The sequence below is a fragment of the Oryctolagus cuniculus genome, chromosome 15, assembly GCF_964237555.1.
Source record: "Oryctolagus cuniculus chromosome 15, mOryCun1.1, whole genome shotgun sequence".
In the NCBI taxonomy this organism is placed as follows: Eukaryota; Metazoa; Chordata; class Mammalia; order Lagomorpha; family Leporidae; genus Oryctolagus; species Oryctolagus cuniculus.
Window position 1 is genome coordinate 83,661,199 of NC_091446.1, and position 27,616 is coordinate 83,688,814.

The following is a 27,616-nucleotide window of genomic DNA, read 5'->3' on the forward strand; positions in this document are numbered from 1 at the left end:
CTTACACACGTGCACCCTGGGAGGCAGTGAGGATGCTTCAAGTATTGGGTTCCTGCCACCCATGTGGGAGATTGGGGTTGAGATCCAGCTGCAGCCACTGGCAACTGAAGGCCTCTGGGGAGAACAGTGGATGGAAGCAACCACCCCCCAAGATCCATGAATTAAAAATTTGTAACAACCCTCTGATAATAAGGAAACATTTGTAGCAACAACAATGGGAACTAATCCCTATGCACCCTAACCCACCCCAGAAGACGAGCCTCAGTCCATTCAGGAGCTGGGATGGGGCCCATGATTTCCTTCACCCCCAGTGAAGGAACATACAACCTGGAGAACACTAACCCTAGGGAATCTGAAGAAGGAAAGCCCAGGAGAGAAAGAAAAACCCATGGGCATCTTCCACCCAATTAAGAATAGTTGACTGCTGAAGCTGGGTGATCCCCACTCATCATTCATTGTGTTATTTTACAGGACTTTGTGAATCTCCAAAAGAGTGTACAATGAAATTTAAAAGAGGAGAAGCTGAGTGGGGAGGGGGGAATAAAAGAATAAATGTCACTCCCCCTCTTCATGGAGGAACGACACTAAAACCTGCCTAGGTTTTCTATCCGAGTCACGGCACCATTATGTCGCTCCCCCTCTTCACGGAGGAACGACACAGGACCCTGCATTGTTCTTTCGTCTGCTCGGCCCTCCCCGGGTTTGCTGCTGGTTCTTCCCGACCCTTTGCTGGTTGGCTACCGACCCTTTCATCTCCGTGGAAGGGCGGTTCCCCCTGCCACTTTCCCCACTTCCACGGGGGAGCGGCACACCACCGGCCGGCTCTCTCGGGGGCTGCTCAGGTGTTCCTCTTAGATGTTCCTGGTGCATGTTGTCTCTCTCCTCCTTTATAGTCCTCTTCCACCAATCCCAACTCTGCTACCCACACGCCGAGTACACTGCTCTCCTCCAATCAGGAGCAGGTCCTGCTGTTTATTGGTTGAACTAGAGGCAGCTGTGTAGAAGCTGTTTCCTCCTCTCCCAGCGCCATATTGTGGGAGAGCAGATGCATAGAATAAGTCTTAATTCCAGTAACAGTCTAGTCCGAGTTGCTCCCCACAAATAAGTAAAACCCAAGTCTTCCTGGACAGCACCTCTGGACATGACACAGCTGTGCACTCATTCACACTCCACAGGGGAGGCCAGCAGGTGTGTGGGTGACCAGGGCCCTGGACACTGTGATCTCCATGCCAGGGTAAAGGAAGTGGGCAAAGAAGCAGAGAAACGGGCCCTTGAAGGGAAAAGAACAGACTGTGGCCCCAAGGTGGCAGCCTAGGGGCAGTGTGGGGCCCAGGACCAAAGGGGTTCTGGGGGAGGGCTGAGCCACTTTCCCCAGGGGGAGCACCCTGGCTATCAGCACTACAGGGAGCTGCGGGCCTGTGGCTGCTCCTGCCCGGCATATGCTGTCCATGTCCTTATGGTCAGCAGCAGCCCGGTGTTACCAGCATGCGGCTCAGGTGCTGGTGCCCAGGAGTTCTCAGTGCTCTGTGCCTGAAGCCCTCCCTGGTCAGTGTCAGGACAGGGCCCTGGCTCCCGCTCTGGACAGTCGGGGCCATGCTGGCTTGAGGTCCTATGCAGGTGGTGCTCAGCGGGCCGCTCCCCTGCCCTCCATCCCAGGAGGACCTCCTGTGTCCACCTCCTAAAACTCCTGGGAAGAAGGGCTGGAGCAGAGCAGGAGGGGTCAGCAGGGGTTGGGAGTGCTGGGGTGGGGTCTGTGGTAGGACAGGAGGCTGCAGCCCTGGGAGTCTCCGTTCAGGTCATTCAGGGGCAGCCCCGAGTGTGGGGACCTCAGGAAGATGGACAGGCCATGATGGGGCTCCCTGTGCCACCTTGCGTTCAAATAAAGAGGCTTTCACAGTTGGGCTGTAATAAAATTGCAGAGGAAGAAAGAAGGGGCAGGAGGTACAGGTTGCCTGGGACTTGGGACCGTTACGGCAGGTGGCAGAGGGCCCTGGCACCCCTGGTTCCAGGGCAGTTCTGCCAGAGCCCTGCCCTCTTCACCTGGGCCCTGGGGAGAACACAGGCCCCACTTCTGGTGACCTGTAATGAAGCCAGGGCTGAGGACCCTGACCCCTGCCACAGCAGAGCCCCTTGGGATTGGCTGGCAGGCTTCTGTGATGTCACAGTCACTGAGGATGTGCACTCTGGGCTGGGAGGCGACCAGTGGACAGTAGTGCGTCTACTGCCCAACTGACCAGGTGTTGGTAGTGTAGGCAGGAGGCACATTTGAGAGAATCAAATGGATTCACGACGGAGGTGAGTGGGACTTCTCTCTGTCTGTGCTGTGACATAGGGACTGTCACTCCCAGTAGGTGGCACTGATCTCACATGCCTATGTCCATGGATGATGCCACTGAGCCCTCAGTGGCACCCCCTGTGTGTAGGGCATGTACACAGTCGCCTCGTTTCTCACTCTGCTGTGCAATGGGTGAAAATGTGCCTTGGTGTGGTCTGTGTTGGCATGTGGGTTCAAGACTAGGTGTTCTGGTCAGTTCTTTCCTTAGGTGTGGGCAGTGGGGTCTGCTCTGCTCCCCAGAGATATGGGAGCGGGGAGTGGGGCAGGGAGACCCCTGTGCTTGGGCTGTGGTGGCTACTGAGGGTAGCCAGATGCCAAGCTGGGTGAGGAGTGTCCTGTCCAAGGGCAGGGGAACAAGCCAGGAGCTCACCATGCTGACCTGATCTGCCCCATCCCAGAGCCCTGGACCAGTCATACTCCTGGAACCGGCCACCAGGTGTCACCCGCTGTGCTTGCTGGTTTTGGTTATGTTTCTGTTATCAGTGGTCTCCAGCATCTAGAATATTTGGGGTCCCATCCATGCCCCAAAACAGGGGAGGCTAAAAGCAGTCCCATGGGCAGCCCCCTAAAAATTCTGAACAGTGGATCATGTTTCAGCCCTCTCTCTTCCTCCTAAGGTGTAAGCCAGTGGTGGAATCTTCCCAATCACACCACGCTGAGCCCGAGAGAGGGGCTCTGGTCAATGAGCCCATATTATTACAGACTACCACCTTTGTTCTCAGTGGCATCAGGCTTGTAAAACATCTGGGACCCTTCAACACCGAAAAGCAAATGAGATAGAAGGCATTCCCTTGGGATGCCCTTAGAAAAATGGCATTTCTGGGTGTATGGTTCAATTCTTTCTCTACTGAGGTGGAAGCTTGCTTTAGGATTGTACTATTTATTTTTATTAAAAAATTTTTTTTACCTACTGGCTTTGCCTGGAGCCAAGAGAGGCTCCATGGTGAGTGTGTGTGACCTTGTCCAAGGAGCCTTTGCTTTCAACAACTTCCAATCTAGAATACTTCCCTGTCAGTGCTCAGATTCAGATAAGGCAGAAACCAATTCCTGGGGCTCCCTGCCCCTAGACACTGGACAATCAGTCTTCCCTTCCCTTCCCTCTCCATGGAGAAGTTTGGAGCTGGAGGGGCTCCCCTGATCATGTGATGCTGTTCCAGGAAGAGCGTTCACAGCAAGAGAGAGTCTCAGATTATCCTACCAGCTTCTGTGACACTGCTTTTGTGTTTGCCTGAAGCACAGGAGCCCCTCACCCAGCAGCTGGGCTCCTCACAGAGGGAGGGATACTGGTGTTGATTGGCTGTGGCCAGGGAAGAAGTTGGAGTACATGGATTCCTATTCCACTGTCTTGCTGCAAAGCACATTTCCTTGGTTTTACTCTAAAAGTTTTAAAGTTTTGCATTTTGCCTTTACATCCATGATTCATTCCAAATTAATCTGAGCTGGATGTGAGGTTTAATTATTTTGCATATCATATCCAATCACTCCAACACCACTTGTTGAAAAGATGATCCTTTCTCCATGGAACTTCTTTTGTCCCTTTGTGCAAAGCCAATAGAGCGTATCTGTGCGTGTCTATCTTTGGTACCACTATGCTATGCTATTGATTTATGTGTCTCTATAAATATTACATTGTTTGATTACTCTGGCTTTTTAGTAGGTATTAGAATCAGTGTGATGTCTGCAGTTGTATGCTGCTTTTTTGAATTTGTTTATTCTAATGCTTTGCATTTCTATATAGTAGAATCAGTCTATCTATATCCATAACAAATCTTGCTGAGATTCTTATTGAAATTGAATTAAGCTTTAAATCAACTGGGGAGAATAGATACCTTTACAGAACTTTTTTAGAAAGAAATTTAATTTTAAAATTCAAGTAAATAGCACTAAGGAAGCAGGTAATCATTGATATTGAGAGATCCTGGGGGCGTATCAGTCTCTTTTTAAAATTCTTTAATTAATATAAGGTGAACAAATTTCATGTATTTCCTATATACACATTTAAGGGCATAATGATACTTCCCACCCTAACCTCTGTCCCACCCTCCCTCCTCCTTTCTTAGCTTTTACTTTCTTTTAGTTTTTACAATGGCTTATTTTCAGTTTATTTTATAATCACAAATGTAACCTTCCACTAAATAAAGAATCCATTAAGTAGGAAGTAGAAAAACCACTGTTCCTCAAGAGTATAGAAAAAGGCTGTAAACAATTTTCACATCTCAAAATGTCAGTTTCACTCATATATATTATATTATTTTGTACTCTTCATATTAGTTACCATAAGGCAGGGAAACATGATATTTGTCTTTTGGGGACTAGCTTATTTCACTAAGTATAGTGGTTTCCAGTCACATTCATTTTGTTTAGTCATCAACTGATGGACATCTGCATTGATTCTGTATCTTTGCTATTCTGAATTGAGATGCAGTAAATGTGGGGATACAAATAACTCTTTCATATGCTAATCTCATTTCGTTTGGGTAAATTCCTAGGAGTAGGGCCATAGGGTAGGTCTATTTTCAGATCTCTGAGGAATCTCCATACTGTCTTCTATAATGGTAGTACCAGTTTAGATTCCCACCAGCAGTGTATTATTTTTCCCTACGTATCATCAACATTTTTTGAGTTTTGGTCTTCTGTATGTAAAATCAAACTAAAAATGAACCATAATGAAGAAAGAGATGGGAGAGGGAGGTGGGATGGGAGTTGGGGGAGTGTGGGGAGCAACTGGGAGCAGCTCGGACTAGACCAAGTTACTGGAATTAAGACTTATTCTATGCATCTGCTCTCCCACAATATGGCGCTGAGAAGGGAGTAACAACTTCTACACAGCTGCCTCCAGTTCAACCAATAAACTGTAGGACCTGCTCCTGATTGGAGGAGAGCATCGTACTCGGCGTGTGGGTAGCAGAGTTGGGATTGGTGGAAGAGGACTATAAAGGATGAGAGAGACAACATGCAACAGGAACATCTAAGAGGAACATCTGAGGGAACACCTGTGCAGCCCCCAGAGAGCCGGCTGGCGGTGTGCCGCTCCCCTGCGGAAGTGGGGAAAGTGGCTAGGGAGAACCGCCCTTCCACGGAGGTGGAAGGGTCGGTAGCCAACCCGGGAAGAACCAGCAGCAAACCCGGGGAGGGCCGAGCAGACAAAAGAACAGCGCAGGGTCCTGTGTCGTTCCCCCACGAAGATGGGGAGCGACATAATGGTGCCGTGACTCGGATATGAAGCCTAGGAGCAACAGGGGAGGGGTATGGGGAAAGAACCACTATATTCCTAAAGTTGCATCTGTGGAAAAATGCATTCATTAAATAAAAACTTTAAAAAAAAAAACCCTGTTCATGTCCTTTGTCCATTTCTTACCTGGACTGTTTGTTTTGTGTTTCAGTTCCTTGACCTCTTTATACATCCTGGATATTAATCCTTTAGTTTGCAAATATTTTCTCCCACTTAGTTGGTTGCCTCTTCACTTCATTGAGTTTTTTTTTTTTTTTTTTTGGCGGTGCACAATCTTCTTACCTTTATGAAATTCCACTTGTCTATTTTTGTTTCTATTGCCTGCACTTCTGGGGTATTTTTCAAGAAGTCTTTGTCTATGCCAATGTCTGCAGAGTTTCTCCAATGTTTTCCTCGTGTAATTTGATAATATCAGGCCATAGATCTATAACTTTCTATTTTTGAGTTGATTTTTATATAAGGTAGGGGGTCTTGTTTCGTACTTCTACATGTATAGATACAATTTTCCCAACACTATCTGTTGAAGAGACTTTCTTGTCTCCAAGGATTAGTTTCTGCAAGATTAGTTGGTGGTAGATGCATGTATAAATTTCTGACATTTCTGTTCTGTTCCATTGCACATGTCTGTGCGCCAGTACCAGGATGTTTGGATTATAACTGTCATGGAGTATGATGTGAAGTCTTGTATTGTAATGTACCTGACTTTCTTTTTGTTGTTTAATATTGCTTTCACTTTGGGGCTCTTTTGTGTTTCCATATGAATTTTGACATTTTTACAGGTCTGAGAAGACTGTCATTGGTATTTTGATGGGAATCAAATTGAAACTGTAAATTGTTTTTGTTAGTATAGACATTTTGAAAATATTAATTCATTGGGGCCTGCACTGTGGCATAGCAGGTATAGCCGCTGCCTGCAGTAGCAGAATCTCATATGGGCACCAGTTAGAGTCCCAGCTGCTTCACTTCCAATCCAGCTCTCTACAGTGGCCTGGGAGAGCAGTGGAGGATGGCCCAAGTCCTTGAGCCCCTGCACCCACGTGGGAGACCCAGAAGAAGCTCCTGGCTCCTGGCTTCAGATCAACTCAGCTCTGGCTGTTGTGGCCATTTGGGGAGTGAACCAGCACACGGAAGATCTCTCTCTCTCTCTCTCTCTCTCTCTGCCCCTACTTCTCTCTCTGTGTAACTCTTTCAAATAAATCTTTTAAAAAAGAAAATATTAATTCTTCAAATCCAGGAAAATGTAATACTTTTCCATCTTCTGCATTTTTTGTGTGTCATCTCTCTCTCTCTCTCTTTCTTTCTTTCTTTCTTTCTTTCTTTCTTTCTTTCTTTCTTTCTTTCTTGACAGGCAGAGTAGACAGTGAGAGAGAGAGACAGAGAGAAAGGTCTTCCTTTGCCATTGCTTCACCCTCCAATGGCTACCGCGGCCGGTGCGCTGCGGACAGTGCACTGCGCTGATCCGATAGCAGGAGCCAGGTACTTATCCTGGTCTCCCAAGGGGTGCAGGGCCCAAGCACTTGGGCCATCCTCCACTGCACTCCCGGGCCATAGCAGAGAGCTGGCCTGGAAGAGGGGCAACCGGGACAGAATCCGGCACCCCAAGGCGGAGCATTAGGCTAGTGAGCCGTGGCGCCGGCCCATCTATTTCTTTCATTAGTGTTATGTAATTCTCATTGAGGAGGTCTTTCACACCCTTGGTTAAATTTACTCCGAGGTGTTTAATTTTCTTGTAGCTATTGTGAATGGGATTGATCTTACAAGTTCTTTGTTGGCCATGCATTGTTTCTGTATACAAAGGCTATTGATTTTTTGAGTGATGATTTTATGACCTGCAACTTTACTAGACTCTTATGAGTTTCTAAAGTGTCTTAGTGGAATCTTTTGGTTCATATATATATATATATAATATATATATAATGCAATATTATTCAGCCATAAAAAGAGTTAAGTTCTGTCATTTCCAGGAAAGTAGATGGAACTAGAGGATATCACGTTAATTGAAATAAACTGGACACAGAAAGACAAATATCATATATTCTCTTCCACATATTAGAGTTAAAAAAAAAAAGAAAAAACAAACTCAGCATGACCACAGAATTTCCATATCTAGTGGTTAGGAGAGATGGGAGGGATACAGGGAGTTTGGGTTTAAAACAATAGGAGAGACTGGGTGTGGTTTATGGATTGTGACAAATATGCTAATACAAGATGTTGATCATAGGGGAGGCTGGATGTGGTGTATACTGGAAAGCCCCACAATTTTTGTTTTGTAAATTTAAAACTATTCTGAAATAAAAAGTTAGAAAAAGACTGTGAATCAGAGAAATACAGACTGACAAGCAGGGGTTTCCCATCCACTTGTTCATTTCCCAAAATGCCTGGAATACCTAGGTCTGAGCCAGCCAAGAAGCCGAGAACCCAGAACTCAATCCAGGCCTCGCTTTTGGTGGCTGGCATGGACCCAAGTACTTGAGCCATCCCCTGATGGCTCCAAGTCTGTGCATTAGCTGGAGGCTTGATCAGAGTGGAGCCAGGATTCCAGCCAGCCACTCTGATATAGGATGCAGGCATCCCAAGCAGTGGCTTAACCCCTGACCCAACTGTCCATCCCAGTCAAGTGTGGTTTTTACTATATCTCTTTGTATACATTTTTAGTGGTTTATGTATTTAACCTTTTCCGTCTACATAGAATCGTGTTGTCACTGAATTTGCATGTGTAACTCATACAACCATACGCGTCTTCCACTCTCCCCCTATATGTTTCAGTTATATGTGACATATACGTTGAAAAACCCTTGGACAATGCTATCTTTACTTTCCATTTTCAAACATGTGAAAGAATTCAAGAAGATAAGAATAGCCCATTAAATTGACCATTTCTCTTATTATCTCTGATGGAACATTTTATTCTGGTATCATTTTCTAATTTTCACTGTGTGTAAAGAACATATTTTAGCAATCCCTTTAAAGTTGTCCACCATTAAAATTCTTAGTTTTCTTTTATCTGATAACACCTTCATTTAAGCTTTATTCCTAAACATCCTTTTGCTAACTATAAAATTTCAAGTTAATTATCTTCTTTTAGTAATTAAACATTATGTCACTCCTGTAGCTTCTGGTTAGCATATAATAATCATTCAATTTTTCTTTCTTTACAAGTAATATGTCCTTTTTTTTCTGGTTGATTTTATTACTTGTCTATAGTTCACAGCTATTTGATTATGATTTGTATGAGTGTGGAATTTCTTTGCGCTTAACCTACACAGGGTTTATTCGGTTTCTTGAATCTGTGAGACTATGTGGTTTCCTAAGTTTAGGAAGCTTCTGTGGGGAGCAACCCGGACTAGACTAAGTTACTCGAATTAAGACTTATTCTATGCACCTGCTCTCCCACAATATGGCGCTGGGAGAGGAGAAAACAGCTTCTACCCAGCTGCCTCCAGTTCAACCAATAAACAGTAGGACTTGCTCCTGATTGGAGGAGAGCAGCGTACTCGGCGTGTGGGCAGCCGAGTTGGGATTGGCGGAGGAGGACTATAAAGGAGGAGAGAGACGGCATGCACCAGGAACATCTAAGGGGAACACCTGTGCAGCCCCCAGAGAGCCGGCCGGCGGTGTGCCGCTCCCCCGCGGAAGTGGGGAATGTGGCAGGGGGAGCCGCCCTTCCACGGAGGTGGAAGGGATAGTAGCCAACCCGGGAAGAACCAGCAGCAAACCCGGGGAGGGCCGAGCAGACGAAAGAACAGCGCAGGGTCCTGTGTCGTTCCTCCACGAAGAGGGGGAGCGACAGCTTCCAGTCATTATCTCTTGAAATTTTTTTTTTTTTTTCCAGCACTGAGTTTTTTTCTGCTATCCTGAGACTCTTATGACAAGGATATTAAACCCTTTGTTATTTCTCTACAAATCTCCGAGTTTTCGTTCATTTGCTTTAAATCTTTTTTTGTTTCAGTTTCAAGGTTTGAATATTTCTATTGATCTATTTCAGTTTAATTCCCATTTAATCTCTAATATCCAGTATGTGTTGGGACTCATTCTATGAGTTTTCTGTATCAGTTATTGTATTTTTTCAGGACTGATATTTCTGTTTTGTTCTTCTTTGGTCATAACTGAGTCCTATTTTTCTGCTAATTTTAGAGTGCTTGCAATTGTATATTGAAGCATTTTTAAATAGTTTGTTTAAAATGTTTGTTAAATATTTACATTTGTACCATTGTAGTGTTTGTGTCTCTTGATCATCTTTCTCCCATGAGAATTGAAATTTCCTTGGTTCTTTACTTGCTGAGTAATTATGGACTAGGAATCATGCATATGGCCTGCAAACTTTAAAAAAGATTTATTTTATGTAACTGAAAAGCAGAGTTAGGGAGGGAGGGAGGCAGAGAGAGAGAGATAAGAGAGAGAGAGAGAGAGAGAAATCTTCTACCTTCTGGTTCACTCCCAAAATAACTGCAATAGCCTGGGCTGGGCCAGGCTGAACCCAGGAGCCAGGAGAGTCATCCGGGTCTCCCACGTGGATGTAGGGGTCTAAGCACTTGGGCCATATCCCACTGCTATCCTAGGTGCATTTGCAGGGAGCTGGATTGGAAGAGGCACAGCTGAGACTGAAATTGGCTCTAAAATGGGATGCTGGCATCACAGGTGGCAGCTTAACCTGCTGTGCCACAATGCTGGCCCCAGCTTGCAAACTTTTAAATTCCTTTGGTGAATGGTGATATATTTAATTTAGCAAGAAATTGATTGGTTAAGTTCAGGGCAAAAGTCCCATCTCATCTTCTGTAGGAAGTGGCTTCATCATCAGTTCAGTTCTCAAAACCATCACAAGAGCTATTCGATGCTTTATTATACTGGTTAGCAGCAGATCCAATCATACATGGTTTTGTATTAAGCTTTGAAATTGTTTAAAAATTTAGTGGCTTCTTTTCCTGAGGTCTCTTTCATAATCTTCCCAACACATTTAGTTCCCTGAGGCTTCCCTTCAGGTGCTGTAGTCGGGAGCGTGGAGCCTCACGGTTCTCTGTGCTCACTCCTGTGACTGCACCTGTGTCCTGGACCAGGCTTCAAGAGGCCCAGGGATCAAAAGCCAGGGTACACTCACCACTGCTGTGGTGGGATTTTAGGTTTCTGTCTTTCCAATCCTGCTACTACTGCTTATTTTCAGAGTTCTGGAATAGCTGATCTATACACCCTCTTTGATGACTACCTTTAGTAGTAGAGAAGGATGGAATGTGTAGAACTGGCTTCTACCATTGCTCTGGAGTCCTTGATTTCTGCACATAACTTGCACCCAGTCTTGGACCTCCAGTTTGTTTGTTTGTTTGTTTGTTTTAAAGAGCTAGAGCCTGCCATTCCTTGATTTCTATTTCTATTGGCTTTTTAAAAGATTTATTTATTTGAAAGTGTTATACACAGAGAGAAGGAGAGGCAGAGAGAGAGAGAGAGAGGTCTTCCATCCAATGGTTCAGTCCCCAATTGCCTCTCAGTAACTCTGCCTTTCAAATAAACAAATCTTAAAAAATATATAGTGATACTTCCCTTACTCCCTCTTTCTTCCTCCCTCCCTCCCTTCCTTCCTTCCATGTCTTTCACCTTTGATGTTTTGTACCTCCTCCTGTTACCTCATTTTCCTTCTTCCCCAGTACAGGCCCTATACTGAGTCACTATATTGTGCAAATAATTTTTATGTTGTAACTTCCTTGCCAGCCCTACCCTGAGCACCACCTGAGGTTCAGGGAGACGTTGTAAGGAAGGCCTGATAACTACTTCCCTGCACTAATGATCCAGCACATCAGCAGGGCAATGCAGCCAAGATTGTATGATTTCCCCACGGGTATATAAGTTTCACAAGAAAACATTTTCAAGTTAAACTAAACAGTGGAGAAACCACTCCCTAAAGACTTAATTATATGCTCCTTTATCACCCTGAGCAACAAGGAGGCTGGGAAATGAACTTGGCACCTTCCATGTGAAGCCCAATGGGCAGAGAAATCCCGTGTGGCAGCTCCTTACTTGGCATCCAGGAGGACACGGGCCCCAGACAGCCCTGGAGAGCTCTGTGCCAGCCTGAAAGTGTGGCATCACAGTTACCCCCAACAGCTCTGCAGCCATGTCTGTTCACAGCCTCGGGACCAGCTGGCACTAAGTAGGCAAGTTAACAACCTCTGCCTCTCTCCCACCTCCACTTCCTCTGCGCCCTCTTGCTACAAACAGCTGGGTTTAATAAGCACCTCCTTTAAGCCTCTTGGTGCTCTGGGTGATCCTTGCCATGTTGTGGATGGAAGCTAGTTATAGCCGTGGATTCATCTCTCTGATACTTCATTGAACACTGCGCTTAGTGGGAGAGGCTTGGAGTGAGTGTCAAAGGAATGAAATCTAGCACTGATTCTTAAAGCGTGGGCCCTGGGTCAGTAGCAATACACCAACTTGAAGCTTGTTAACAACGCGTTAGCAATGTGGGTCCCAGCCACAGAATTAGAAACTCCTGGCCAGGGGTGGGGAGTGTGGGCAAAATCTGTGATTTAAAAAATCCTCTGAATGATGTGAGAGTACTTTAAAAAGCTTCTGGAGGAATGAAATTAAAAGATAAGTTTATGGAGCTGACACTGTGGCGCAGCAGGTTGAAGCTCTGGCCTGCAGCGCCGGCATCCTGTGGGGGCACCTGTTCTGGCTGTTGCACTTCCAATCCAGGTCCCTGCTAATGGGCCTGGGAAAGCAGCAGAGGATGACTCAAGTCCTTGGGCCCATAATGGGAGACCCGGCTGAAGCTCCTGGCTCCTGGCTTCAGATTGGCTCAGCTCTGGCTGTTGTGGCCATTTGGGGAATGAACCAGTAGATAGAAGACCTCTCTCTCTCTCTCTCTGTAACTTTGTCTTTCAAATAAATAAAACACATCTTTTTTTATAAAGATGTTTATTTTTATGCAAAAATTTGAAATCTATTGTAGTCTTTTCATAATATATTTATTCCTTGAGATTTTAAGATCTTCAGACTGATGTTTTATAAAGCTTTATTTATTTGCAAGGCAGGGTTACAGAGAGAGAGATCTTCCACCTGGTGGTTCCCTCCCAAAATAATCACAATGGCTGGGGCTGGGCCAAGCCAAAGCCAGGAGCCAGGAGCTTCATCCAGGTCTCTCACAGGGGAACAGGGGCCTGAGTACTTGGGCCATCTTCCGCTGCTTTCTCAGATGCATTAGCAGGGAGCTGGATTAAAAGTGGATCAGCTGGGACTCGAACCAGTGTGCGTATAGGATGCCAGCACTGCAGGCTGGGGCTTTAACCCGTTGCCCACAGCGCTGGCCCCTGATAATCACTGTTTTACACACTAGACTTCATAAATATGGCATCATCTAATCTCCAGGTATAGTCCACTCAGATACCTTGTTGAGCCCTTCCACAGTTCTGACCATCTTACATACTTGGGTTGGGTCCCAGATGGTTTTATTAACATAATGCATTGTAGGTAATCTGACTCATTACGCCTGAGATGGAAATAGAATTATATGCTGTATTAGAATTTGTAGTTGAACAAAGTTTGTCTCGATTACAAAGCATCCTCCCAAATCATCATAATCTTTAAGAGAAATACCGAACAACTAAATAAAACTTCCATTACATGAAAAATCCTCCTTCACTTCAGAGGAATTTTGAGCAAGTAAAATGTCTATAACATTAGAGAAACTGAGCCTGATGCTCCTGCATTGGGATTTCCTTGCAAACAGCATGAAATAAATCACATAAAGGCACATCAGCTCTTCTGAAGTAGGATCACCTGGAAAAACTCAAATATTTTTACAAGTTTCCTCAAAATTATCATACAAGATATGAGATTATTTGAGCAGCAAAGAATCAGAGGAGATATTTTGTTGTTAACTCCTAACTGCCTCCACAGAGTTCCTCCCCTTAGACTACACTCAGAGTGTTTGCAACAGTTAAAAATATTTTTCACTTAAATGTCACTATTCAGATTATTATAATACTTCATTTCGTAGTATTTTGTTTCTGAAGAACAATCATTATTTCAATGTTTTGAAAGTATTTTATTTTCTTACAAAATTACTATTTGCTTATAAATTATATGAAAATATCAGCTTGAATTGAGCATTTACTTTCTCCATTCTCCGTTTTGCGGGGAGGGAACTGTGCCTTACATTTCTTGAAATGCATCTTGATAAGTTTAAAGTTTAATTAGTTTCACATACCTGTACACTTGTGTAACCATCACCTTAATTAAGATATGGATCATTTTTGCATTTCCCAAAACTCTCCTATTTTTTCTCAATTATAGATGGCCTTTCACCCAGTAGAAAACCATTGTTCTTGTTTCCATCACTGTACACTAGTATTCCCTATTTTAAGCTTCAGATAAATTAAACACAGGCGATGTACTCTTTGTCTGGCTTCTTTCATACTTCCAGTTTCTGAGCTACTTACATGATGTACATAGCAGCGGTTGGTTTAATTTTATTGCTAACTTGTAATCCACTGTCATGATGACTACTGATTTTAACTATTTTTCCTTGGACGCATCCATTCTTCCACACATCATCTTTGATGAAGTATTGCTACCAATGTTTCCCGTTTCTTTATTGGATTTATTATCTTATTGAATTATGAGCATTCTTTATTTGGATATGTCATTTTTCCAAGATATACATTTGGAAAGTATTTTCTCAAAGTCTGTGGCTTGATTTTAATTCCCTAATTATTTTTTTTGAAATAGACTTAAAAAAAAAAAGACTTCTTCCTCACTTCTGTGAGTTTCTGTCATTTTACTTTAAACTTTTGCATGGAATTGTGTCTTCGATGGGTACTCAGAAACTGTAATGTCCTGCCTTGATCTGTTGTAATCTAAAATTAGCTATTGCTTTTACCACTTCCCCAATTGTCTTAGGACTTCAGAATGCTAAATCCACACATGCCCTCCCAATTTTTGCACTTTATTGTCATCTATTTACTCCCACATACTTCAAAAATTCCACAAGTAATCCCATATGTCTATACATCCAGTGCTGTTTTAATCTGACCCACACATTCAGTCTTTCAAATGCCCTTTACCCCTTCCTGCATTTTAAGCAGTCCATCTGCTATAATTTTCACAAGGTCTAAAAAATCCTATAAAATTATTTAATGCACATCTGTTGGTGAGAAAGTCATAGCTGCTTTCTCTGTTTATACCACAACAATTGTTTTTTAAATTTTCTGTGTACTGTAAAGTGAAGAAACTGTACATGCAGAGAAAATGAAGAGGCCTACATAACAAAATCAACATATGGAACATTTCTAACACCCCAAAAGGCTTCTTCATGCCTCATTCCAAGGGAAACCATGATTCTGAACACCTTTGTCATATTAGTGTCATCAGTTTAGGAAACTTTGTATACGTGGAAGCATGCCATATACTCTCTTTTGTGTCAGACTTACTTCACTCTGTATTATGTCTGTAAGAACAATCCTGGCCATTGGATGCATCACTGGTTTATTATTTTTGCTATGTACAGCCTTCTACCATACAAATATGATCTTGTAGTCTATCTACTGGTGGAAAACAGTTTCTTTTTCTTTTTTTCTTTCATTTTTTTAAGTTTTGGGTTACCTTGTAATGCTTTCAGCATTTTAAGAGGTACGATGCAGCATTCCAACACACACACACACACAAAGCCAAGCCTGCAGGCAGCCAGCCCTTCCATTCCCTCACAGTTGTGTGCACGTGCATTTGCAGACTCCTGGCCCTCCCTTCCAGCAGCTTATAAAGATTGTTGCGCATCATGCCAGGGGATCCCAATACAATCTCATCAAGGTGACATGTACCAATGCCATCTCATTAGTCCCAGTGATCAATTTCAGTTCACAATTGATCATAATGATAGGACTAAGAGTCAAAGGGATCACACAAACAAGACTAATGACTGCAAATACTAGCTGATAGAATGAAAAAAGGGAGAGAACGATCCAACATGGGAAGCGAGATACACAGCAGACTCATAGAATGGCAGATGTCCTAAACAGCACTCTGGCCTCAGAATCATCCCTTAAGGCATTTGGATCCGGCTGAAAAGCCCATGAGACTATTTCAGGCATGGAAAGCCAAGACACTCTGGCAAAAAAAAAAAAATGACCTAAATGAAAGATCTCTGCTAGTGAGATCCCAGTGGAAAGAACAGGTCATCAAAGAAGGAGGTACCTTTCTCTGAAAGTAGGAGAGAACTTCCACTTTGACTATGACCTTGTCTAAATATGATCAGAGTCAGCGAACTCAAAAGGCCTCCATAGCCTTGGCAACTCATGACAAGAGCCTAGGGTGATTACTGAGGCCATAAACAAGAGTGTCAATTTGTTAAGTCAACAACAGGAGTCACTATGCAATTACTCCTCATGTACGATCTCTGTCCTATGTACATCATGTACATCATGATTTAATGCTATAACTTGTTCTCAAACAGTATTTTACACTTTGTGTTTCTGTGTGGGTGCAAACTGTTGAAAGCTTTACTGAATATATGCTAAATTGATCTTTTGCATATAAAGATAATTGAAAATGAATCTTGATGTGAATGGAAGGAGAGAGGGAGTGGGAGAGGGGAGGGTTGTGGGTGGGAGGGAAGTTATTGGGGGGGGAGTCATTGTAATCCATAAGCTGTACTTTGGAAATTTATATTCATTAAATAAAAGTTAAAAAATTAAAAAATAAATAAAAAATAAAAAATAAAGAATGTTGCATGTCACAGAATGCCACAGACATCCCACTGTGCCGCAGACCCCAGGGCCCTGTTACGTTCACCCTACTGCGTGTTGATCCCTTCCCTCTAGTAACCATTATTTTAACTCTGATCAAATATAAGTGTAATTATTATATACATAAATACTGGCCTACTATGCTACAGCCCTGGCCCTGTGTTACTTCTTAAATGGTGCACTGAGGTGTACCTCCAGGAATAGTTGTGGTCGCCATGGATCCTGTGCCACTGAAGTGTTGAGGGGATAGAAACTGAGAGGACAGAGAGTGGCCTTTGGTAGAAGGACTCCAAGTTGCAGCCATGAAGACTGTGGCCAGAGTGTTAATGAGAGAGCAGTGGAAGGATGGCCCATCAACCCAGACCCTCACGTTTCTAGAACTGCCATGTACCTGGCACCACCCAGTGACGGGCTGGCAAACACAGTAATATTCTTTCTACATGTTTAAAAGATTTTCCCTAAAGCCAGCTGTGTAGTCGGTGCACCCCGTGTCTGTGTAGCTGTCCGTTTCTCACACCTTCCTATCCGAACAGGTGCCAAGCCACCCTCTTCCTGATTTCTCACCATCATCTTGGTTTGGGGACTTGTTAGGTGACACAGATACCTCTGCACCATGAAAGCTGGCACGCACCACGCTAGAGTTTCAGTGTGGACGTTTACCCTGAGTCGGTAGCACCATTCCCATTGGGACTTCCGAAGCCCTCAGGAGACGGAAAATCTGGCAGAGAACACAAGGACACAAGGGAGTAATCAACACAGAGGCAGTGCCAGGCACTCTTGCTCTCAAAAGTGACCACTTAGCTGGCTCTGGGGAGCGAGTGCTGCCTGCATTTTCTGCCCCTGCTCTCTCAGCTCCTAGAGAGGTTTGGCCACCTGAGCTGTCTGCTCGCTGGCTGGAGACAGCCTGCTCGTGCACGCCCTGTTGCTTCGTGTGGGAGGTTCTCATCTCATGCAGTGGGACACAGAAAGGTGGGGTAATGAGAGAGGGATAGTGCGCATCAGGGAGGGGGCGTGCTGTGGAGTAGCTGGGTGGAGACAAGTGAGTGTGTCGGTGGGTGCCCCTACAGCTCACAGGACTGCACCTGACCTCACAGGTACACAGAGAGCGAGGCTGCCTGTTGGGCTGGGGCAGAGCCAGATCTTGCACCAGAGCCCCGAGCACTGGCCCAGACTTGGGGGGCTGTGCAATGTGGTGCTTTGCCTGTTTCCCCCTTTCCGGGGCTTCCCTAGTCAAGGCTGCCATGGAAGACAGCACCCTGTATTGATGTGAAGCCTTCTGCACTACAGAAAGCATGGGGACAGGCTGTGTCTGTCAGGGACACTGAGAAGACAGATGCACAGTCGCCCCTGTCTGGCACAGCAGGAGCTGGCTAATGGGTCTCCTTCCTCTCCTGGCCATCAGACCTGGGCAAGCTCCTCACGTCTTGGAAGAGACTACCTAGAGGAGGAGGAAGTAGTGCCCTCGGAGGTGGGCTTCGTGCACCCACTGCTGTCTCCTGGAGCAGAGGCAGAGGTGCTTAAGGCCGTCCTCTGTGCAGTGAGCTCAGGGGGGTTGCCTGAACCAGCCCAGGGCAGGCTAGTGAGACAGACACACTCCGCCCTGCTGAGCTTCAGCGTGGGATGGAGATACCAGAGCCAGATGCCATCAAAGAGAACTGGTCCGGGCAGGCGGCTGGAAGGAGAAGGAAGCTGGTGTAGCTTTGATGTAAACGGGGGGAGGGTACCAAGGTCCTGGAATGACCGTCCTAAGTGGGCTGAGCCTAAGAACGACCATCGCTCCCATCTCTCTTACCGGCCAGCCTGGAGCCCCAGAAGAGCAAGGGGAGTCCTAGTCCATGTCCCCAAGCAGCATCTGGGGTCCCTGTTCATCTCACATCGCTCTGTAAGGCGGCTGAGCTGAAACCGTCCATCTCCAACACCCGGTTGTGGGTTTGTCGTTCCAAAGTTTCGTGGTTTGTCGGTGAAATTAACTGAATGATGGAAAAAAAGTAAGACAAATGAAGTTTCACTGCATGTAAATTGGAGGTGTTGCAGCAATGGATCTGTTGCTATTCATCATATTTCATCACAACATTTGAAAGTAAGGGCTTTGGGTCTGGACAGGTCCAGCTCTGCATGTACCAGCTGTGTGAGCCCACCTCCCTGGGACACTTTAAACCCCAATTTCTCCTTCTGTAGAGGAAGGGGTGGGGGGCAACCTAAGACGATGATTACAGAGAATAGGAGAAATAGTGAATTGAGGTTTTGTGCCTTAGTAAAGCCTTCAGCAAATTATGATCACGATTGGGATCATGATATGAATGAAGAAGTTTTGCACGTTCTTAAAAAGCTCTTGTTCAAAGAGAACATCACTGACGTTGTGTTTTGTGTTTATGGACATTATGTGCTTTATTTAGGAATTGGCATTAGAGGTACAATAGAGTGTCTTAGAATTATGCAAATGCCTGTAACCCAGTCTACAGGACACGGTGTATTGTACAGCACACTATTGACTGTAATATCACAGCCTTTGAGGCACACATAGGTAACACTATGTCACATCCAAGATGGTTGCACTCCTCATCTTATTTAACTCTTAGAACATGAACAGGGGTCCCGTCATCACCTTCATTTCACAGAGGGTGAAAGTAAAGTTCCCAAGAGCCAACTAGCTTCCCAAAGATGACCCCGCTCTCAGTTCTCGGAGCCACTGTGGGTTCAGCTTCTTCTGCAGCGGGGCACCAGCTCACCTCTTCCATCCCAGCGGGTCTTCTTCCCAGGCAGCCAAACATCTTGATCTCGAGCGCTCTATGATCTCTTTAGCACAGATGAGACTTGGGTGTTGCTGCTGTGGACAGAGCTGCCCATGGAAACCGGGAACAGGACAAGTGTCCAGGAATTCACCCTGGAGGGGTTTCCCGCTGCCCAGCACCTGGGGAAGGTGCTCTTCCCAGTGCACCTGCTGGTGTACCTGGCGTCCATGACAGGAAATGCAGTCCTAGTCACCATCACCTGTGCGGATGCCCGGCTCCAGACACCCATGTGCTTTCTCCTCTGCATCTTCTCCTTCTGTGAGTGTTGCTTCTCAAGCACGGTTATTCTCAAGTGGCTGGCCATCTTCCCTTCAGGCAGGCAAACGAGTTCCTTTGCTGCCTGTTTCATACAAGCCTTTGTCTGTGTGTTTCTGGGAGCCTCAGGGTTCCTCCTTGTCGCTGTGATGTCTCTGGACCACTGGGTGGCCATCTGAGGCCTCTGCATGACCCCAGCATCATGAACCTGCGGACTTGCTTCCTGCTGGTCACTGCCTGCTTTGCCGCAGGCTTCACTCTCACCAGTGCTCTCATGGTGAAGGTGTCTCAGCTGTCCTTCTGCGGCCCTCACGTCATCCCCCATTTCTTTTGTGACCTCGGCCCTCTGATCCATCTCTCCTGTTCTGACACCCGATCTGTAGAAATGCTGGTCTTTGGCCTGGCTTTGCTTATCATTTTGACATCCCTCCTTGTCACCGTCACCGCGTACGGCAACATCGTAGTCACCATCGTGCGGCTCCCATCAGCCAGGGAGCGACAGAAAGCTTTCTCCACCTGCTCGTCTCACCTCATCGTCCTCTCCCTGATGTACGGCAGCTGCGTCTTTATATACATGTAACCGAAGCAGAAGAGCAGGCTGGACTCCAACAGAGAGGCCGCCCTCGTGAACACGGTGCTGACCCCAGTGCTGAACCCTGTCATCAACACCCTGCGCAACCAGCAGGTGCACCAGGCTCTCAGGGAGACTATGCACAGAATGAAAATATCAAGATAAAAGTTGCTTGTCCCTGAGGTGGAGAGTTTCAGAGAGCAGTTTGTCCGCAGTCCACCTGACGGACAGGTCTACAGTGGAGCACCTCTGGGAAGCTCACTTTCTCTGTGTTTGCTCATCCCCTGCACAGTGACACCTCTGTTTGCTCAGGGCCACATTTTATTCTGGGGTGCAACTACCCTCTCCCTCAATATCCCATGAATTGGATGATCACAGGTTTTAATTGTAAAATCCTTTACTGACTTTTCTTAATGGAGATTTTTCTTTATTGAGGAACATAGGACTTTGGTACGTCAAATAAAAGGAATTTCCATGGAACGGAACATATTTAAGAAAAAATTCAAAATCCTCACCTTCTTGGCCATAGTAGAAATCAGAAAATACATTAATATAATTGAGAAATTGTGGGTGCTCATTAACTGACTTTTTGATACAGATGACCTATTACATTTGCAGTGTGTGGCTATTGGTGTTGAGGTCCCTAGGACAAGCTACGAAGTCTTCAAACCTTGAGCTGACCTTCACAGGGGGATTGTCTGGCTTGTGCATCGGTCTCTCCCTGTCTAAGAGGCAGCAGCAGAAACAGCGCCCACGTTCTGGGCAGCTTCTTCCCTGGCCTCCCGGGCTGTAGAACAGCGACAGTCATCTTCCTTGCAGCAGGTAGCAGCTCAGAGCCGTCCATCTCCAGCAGCGTACTGTGGTCTTTCCCACCAGGACTGAATGCAATGTTGGGATGAGTGAGAACAGTCCTTCTCCCAGCATCTGCTTCTGTTCCTGCAGTGGAGGGGGAGGGGTGGAGCGTCCTGCAGCCAGCATAGAGACAGCCCGGGGCTCCTATGGCTGAACGGCAAGGTGAGGGCTGCAGACTCTAGATTAAGCCCAAGGGGGAGCAGCAGCAAGAGCCGTGTGAGGGCCTAGCATTTACTGGATTTCCGGTCATCCCTCTGATGAAAACTATTACCAAAATAAATCACTTTAGCTGTAAGCATGGTTCAACAGGATTAATAACCAAGGGCAATTAGATTGCTAACATGACGGAAGATGGAGTACTGGGCTGTGGGTATGAAGAGAATGATGGAAACGGTACCAGGGCTCATGTCCGCAGTCCCTCCACGTGTGGCCCGGGGAGTGATGTCATTGCATCCTTTACCATGGATGTCGATGTGTCACATCCTCTGTGCTCCTCACTGCTGCTCTCAGCCCAGCCAGAGGCCCAGCGTCATTCCCACACTGGACAGCACCTGGGGAACTGTTTGGGGTCCTGGCTCATTCTCCAGGGATGTGAAACAACCGGAGCGTTGACACACAGGCTCTGATGTCAATCCCAGGTGCTCTGATCCTGCTAAGTCGCTGATTCCAGCTCCAGACCATCACAGAAATGCTGGCTTATGAGCGGGTCTTATGCTGACAGGATCACGGTGGGAGGGACATGTGTCTCAGGGGAGGGGCTCCTTTATCTCACATTCATACACTTTTTTACATTTTTTATTTTGTTTAAAGAATACAACTTCATGCATCTAATATATACATATAGGGAACATGGTGATTCTTTCTCTTTTTTTTTTTTTTTTTTTTTTTGACAGGCAGAGTTAGACAGTGAGAGAGACAGAGAGAAAGGTCTTCCTTCTGTTGATTCACCCCCCAAATGGCTGCTATGCCGGCGCGCTGCACTAATCCAAAGCCAGGAGCCAGGTGCTTCCTCCTGGTCTCCCATGCGGGTGCAGGGCCCAAGCACTTGGGCCATCCTCCACTGCACTCCCGGGCCACAGCAGAGATCTGGACTGGAAGAGGAGCAACCTAGACAGAATCTGGTGCACTGACCAACACTAGAACCTGGGGTGCCGGCGCCGCAGGCAGAGGATTAGTCTAGTGAGCCGCGGCGCCAGCCCATGATGATTCTTACACCCACCCACCTCCCACCCATACTCCTGCCTTTCTTCCTCCCTCTCCCTTTTCTATTCTTATTTTTTACAGAGATCAATTTTCAGTTAATTTTTATATTCATAAGATTAGCCCTACACTAATAGAGAGTTCACCAATTAGTATGAAGAAAAACAAAAAGACAAAAACAAACAGGAGAAACATTGTTCCCTGACAGCCAAGGCAAGGGCTGTCCAAAACCCTAGCATGGGGCCGGTGCGGTGGCATAATGGGTAAAGGCACCGCCTGCAGTGCCGGCATCCCATATGGGCGCCAGTTTGAATCACTTCTGCTCCACTTCTCATCCAGCTCTCTGCTATGGCCTGGGAAAGCAGTAGAAGATGGCCCAAGTCCTTGGGCCCCTGCACCCATGTGGTAGACCCTGAAGAAACTCCTGGTTTGGCGCAGCTCCAGCTGATGTCGCCATCTGGGGAGTGAACCATGGGATGGAAGACCCCCCCCCTTTGTCTCTCTCTCTGCCTCTCTGCATAACTCTGAATTTCAAATAAATAAATAAATCTTAAAAAAACCTTAGCATCTCAAAGTTTCAGTTTCACTCCTGTAGATTACATATTAAGTACTCTATTAGTTACCACAGATCAGAGAGACCATATTTGTATTTGTCTTTTTTGTGACTGGCTTGTTTCACTATGTATAATGATTTCCAGTTGTGTTCATTTTGTTGCAAGTATTTTTTTTAACTTTTATTTAATGAATATAAATTTGCATAGTACGGCTTATGGATTACAATGCCTTCCCCCACATAACGTCCCTCCCACCCGCAACACTCCCCTTTCCCATTCCCTCTCCCCTTCCATTTGCATGAGGATTCATTTTCAATTCTCTTTATATACAGAAGATCAGTTTAGCATACATTAAGTAAAGATTTCAACAGTTTGCTCCCACACAGAAGCATAAAGTGAAAAATAATAGAGGATTTTTTTAAATGATGATGAAATCAGATCAGACCTATTGTCATGTTTAATCCCAGTGAGAGTCAAGTTGGGAATTGATAATTTCTTCTTTTTGTTTTTTTAACAGAAGATCATTTTAGTATACATTAAGTAAAGATTTCAACAGTTTGCACCCCCATAGAAACACAAAGTGAAATAGACTGTTTGAGTACTTGTTATAGCATTAAGTCTCAGTGTACAGCACATTAAGGACAGAGATCCTACATGAGGAGTAAGTGCACAGTGACTCCTGTTGTTGACTTTACAAATTGACACTCCTGTTTATGGCATCAGTAATCTCCCTCTGCACCAGTCATGAGTTTCCAAGGCTATGGAAGCCCCTTGAGTTCTCCGACTCTTAACTTGTTCAGACAAGGTCATAGTCAAAGTGGAGGTTCTCTCCTCCCTTCAGAGAAAGGTACCTCCTTCTTTGAAGACCTGCTCTTTCCACTGGGATCTCACTCACAGAGATCTTTTTGCCAGAGTGTCTTGGCTTTCCATGCCTGAAATACTCTCATGGGCTTTTCAGCCCGATCGGAATGCCTTTAGGGCTGATTCTGAGGTGAATAGAAGTCCAGAATTAATTATTGTAAGTAGATTACATTGTTCTAGTTTATTTGTTGATAAGATTATGCTTTTCCATTGAGTTACCTTGGGTACTTTTATTGAAATTGACCACAAATTTAAAGGCTTCTGTTTGGACCATTGATTTACATATCGACCATTAAGCCATAACTGCACATACTGATTTGCCATCAGTGTACATTGAGTTTTGATTTTAGGAAATCTGTTTCCTCCCATTTCATTTTGATTATTCTGACCCTTTTGCATTTCTATCTCAATTTCCATATTATTCCCCGTTTCTGAAGAAAAAAAAAAGAGGCACCTGGAATTTTGATAAATGTTGCATTGATTCTGTAAATTAATTTTGGGAATGTTGTTAAATTAATAATATTAAGTCTTAGAATCCTTGAACATGAGATGTCTTCATTATTTAGGTCTTGAATTCTTTCAATGATCTTTTGTAGTCTTTAGTATGCAAGTCTTTGGTTAAATTTATTCCTGTTTTATTCTTTTCTGTGCTTTAGTAAATGAAAATTGTTTTCTTAATTTCCATTTGTATTGTTTATTGCTAGTGTAGATAAGTATAGCTTATTTTTGTATGGTGATTTTGCATTCTGAAATCTTGTTAAACTCTTTTAACAATATTAATGCTAATAGTTGTGTATGTGTCTGTGTGTGTGTATTCTTTTCACTTTTCTATGTTCAAGAACATAGCATAGCTTTGCTACCCCCTTTAAAATCTGAATGTCTTTTATTTCTTTTCCCTGCCTAATTTCCTTTGTTAGGACTTACAGTATGATGTGGAGTAACAGTGGCTAGAAAAGTTCCTGATTTTAGCTAAGGAGAGAGCTTTCAGTATCCTTGTATTAATTAGGATTTAAGCAAAACCACTTTATCAGGTTGAGGAATTTTCCTTCTGTTTTTTTTTTCAAGTATTTATATCATGAGAATGTTTTATCACCATGTATACATTTTGATTGTACATTCCAATAATACGTACATTTCACTGAATAATTTTGTGCGTTCAAGCAATCATACTTTTCTGGGATAAACTCCATTTGGTCATGGTATATAACGCTTTCAAATGTTGCTGAATTTGATGTGCTATTATTTTGTGGAGAATTTTTGTGTCAGGTCTTGTTTGTTTGGCAATTTTAAAAGTATCTTTTATTTATTTAAAGGGAATAAGTTTCTTGTATTTCCTACATACAGTTTGAAGAGCACAATGACACTTCCCACCCGATCCTCCCTCACTCCCACCCTCCCTCCTCCTTCCTATCTTCTTTTTCTTTTCTTTTCTTTTCTTTTCTTTTCTTTTCTTTTCTTTTCTTTTCTTTTTTTTTGACAGGCAGAGTGGACAGTGAGAGAGAGAGACAGAGAGAAAGGTCTTCCTTTGCCGTTGGTTCACCCTCCAATGGCTGCCCCGGCCGGCGCACCGCGCTGATTTGATGGCAGGAGCCAGGTGCTTCCTCCTGGTCTCCCATGGGGTGCAGGGCCCAAGCACTTGGGCCATCCTCCACTGCAGTCCCAGGCCACAGCAGAAAGCTGGCCTGGAAGAGGGGCAACCGGGACAGAATCCAGTGCCCCGACCGGGACTAGAACCCGGTGTGTGGGCGCCACTAGGCGGAGGATTAGCCTAGTGAGCCATGGCGCCGGCCTATTTTTCTTTTGTTACAATGACATACTTTCAATTTACCTTATAGGAACAAGAATAACTGATAAATAAAGAACTAAGTAAACTAAATAAAGTACTCAACAAACAGTTAAGTAGGAAAACCACTGTTCCTCAAGAGCTATAAACAAGGGCTGATGCCTACAAGGGCTATAAACAATAACAGAATCTCAAAATGTCAATTTTGCTCTAATGTACCTTACTTTTTTGGCATCCTAATGTACATCACTTTTTTTTTGCTTCTTTGATAATAACTTTGGCAATTACCTTGCAGCAACCAATGAGAATGATCAGTTATCACAAATCAGGGACAACATGATATTTGTCTTCTGGGAGCTGGCTTATTTCACTAAGCATTAATGTTAGGGTAATAGTGATTGTCTGGAAAAGTCGGCAAGTGTTCTCTCCTCTTATATTTTTGGAATGATGTGTGATGTACTGGTGTTAATTCTTCTTTGAATACCAGTAAAACTATGTGTTCCTGGACTTGGGAAGTTTTTAACCCACTAACCCAATTCCATTACTCATTATGAATCTGTTTCTATTTTCTATTACTGTTTCTATTACTTTTTGAGCTGATGTATTTGTTGTGACTTGTAGATTTCACCTACGTATCTCTGATTCTTACCCATCTGTTTTACTTAGAAAACACTTCCCTTCTTCCCTCTTTTAAAAATAGTTATGGGGTGTGTGTTTAGTGTAAGGGTTCAAGAAACCTGCATCCCATATTGAGGCGCCTGATTTGAGTATCAACTCTGCTTCTGATTCTAGCTTCCTGATAATGTGCACTCTGGAAAGCAGTAGATGATGTCCCATAAAGTTGGGTCACTGCCACCTGTGTAGGAGCCCTGAATTGAATTGCCATGGCTAACTTGTGGCTTTGGCCTTGTCCAGTCTGGGCTAATGTAGGCATTTGGGGAGGGAACCAGACAATGGAAGATCTCTTTCTCTCTGTCTTTCAAAAAAAAAAAAAAGGAATTAATTAATTAAAACTTTTTAAATGAAATAAAATTCTCCTTTATGTATCATGGAGGTCTCTGCTAGTGAGGTTTAGTTGACTAAGCAAGTATCTAATGGGGCCAAATGCACAGCCATAACACTGCATATCCTACAAGGCTGTCTAAGTTGATAACGCATAAACTGCAGGGCTGTATCTACTGAGGTCATGGACCTACACGAATGCAGGTCACAGATCTTACAGGTTTGCTGCCTCCTTTTTGTTGCCCTCTCCCCCCTCCCCCTTTCCTCCTCCTCCTCCTCCTTTGCTGCCTTCCTCCTCCTCCTCCTCCTCCTCCTCTTCTTCTTCTTCTTCTTCTTCTTCTTCTTCTTCTTCTTCTTCTCTCTCTCTCTCTCTCTCTCTCTCTCTCTCTCTCTCTCTCTCCCCTAGTAAAATGTTGTTTTAGGCTGACAATAAATTAAGGCTGAGACTTTAAATCTGAGATATGTGTATCTTTGTTTCAGCTTTAAATTCTACTAGAGTGCCTCAGGGCTTCTCTCATAATAATCTTGGAAATTACCTCGCAGCAATCGTGAGAATGATCTGCTAAGTACACAGTAACCCAAGGCTCAGTCCCCTCAGGCTGTACTACTCCAGAGGGCAAGTAAATTAACCCAGCTGATGTACTGGCCAAGGGTGAAAGAAAATCTCTACATATTTACATCAAAATATTTCATTACCTTTGGAGTGATTATAGATGGTATGGGGCTTTTAACTAAAAAAAGCCTGTAAACAAATGTTTAGAGAAGCTTTATTTATAATAGCTAAAAACTGGATATAGTCTATATGTCATATAGATTGATAAATAGATAATAGATATAAATAGTTGGTTGATATATATATATATATATAAATGCTAGATATAGATGGTTGATGGATTGTAGGTAATTATACATGACGTATATGGATGGATAAAGATGATAGGTCAGTAATTAAATGGAAAAGTTTTAGGGAGAACATATCAGTTGCAGCAGGTAGGAAATTGGTGTGGCTTTGAAAGAGTGACAGGATGAATCTTTGTGGGCACGGGAATGTTTGTATCTTGACCTTATCAATGTCACTTTTCTGGCTGTGATATTCTGTTATGTTTTGTCAGATGAAGCTATCCGGGGAAACTGAGTAAAAGGACATGGGATTTCTATCATTTCTTAAAAATCCACGTGAATCCTGGCCAGCATTGTGGTGCAGAGGGTTAAGCTGCTGCCTACAATGCCGGCATCCCATATGGGCACTGGTTCAAGTCATGGATGCTCCACTTCCCAGCCGGCTCCTTGCTAGTGGCCTGGGAAAAGCAGCCTGGCCACATGCTGCATTCCATTCAAAAACAGGCGGAATTTTGGAGTTTAGCCCAGCAGTTAAGATTCCCACATCAGAGTCTGGATTCTACACAAAAATCAATGCCACTGTCTCTGTCCCGCAAATAAATACAAAGA

General features: G+C 44.4%; 1 pseudogene; it reads left to right on the forward strand.

The window, feature by feature from the left end:
- Positions 1 to 18,696: 18,696 nt before the first annotated feature.
- On the forward strand, positions 18,697 to 20,360 carry LOC100352878 (olfactory receptor 6C74-like; annotated as a pseudogene).
- Positions 20,361 to 27,616: the final 7,256 nt, after the last annotated feature.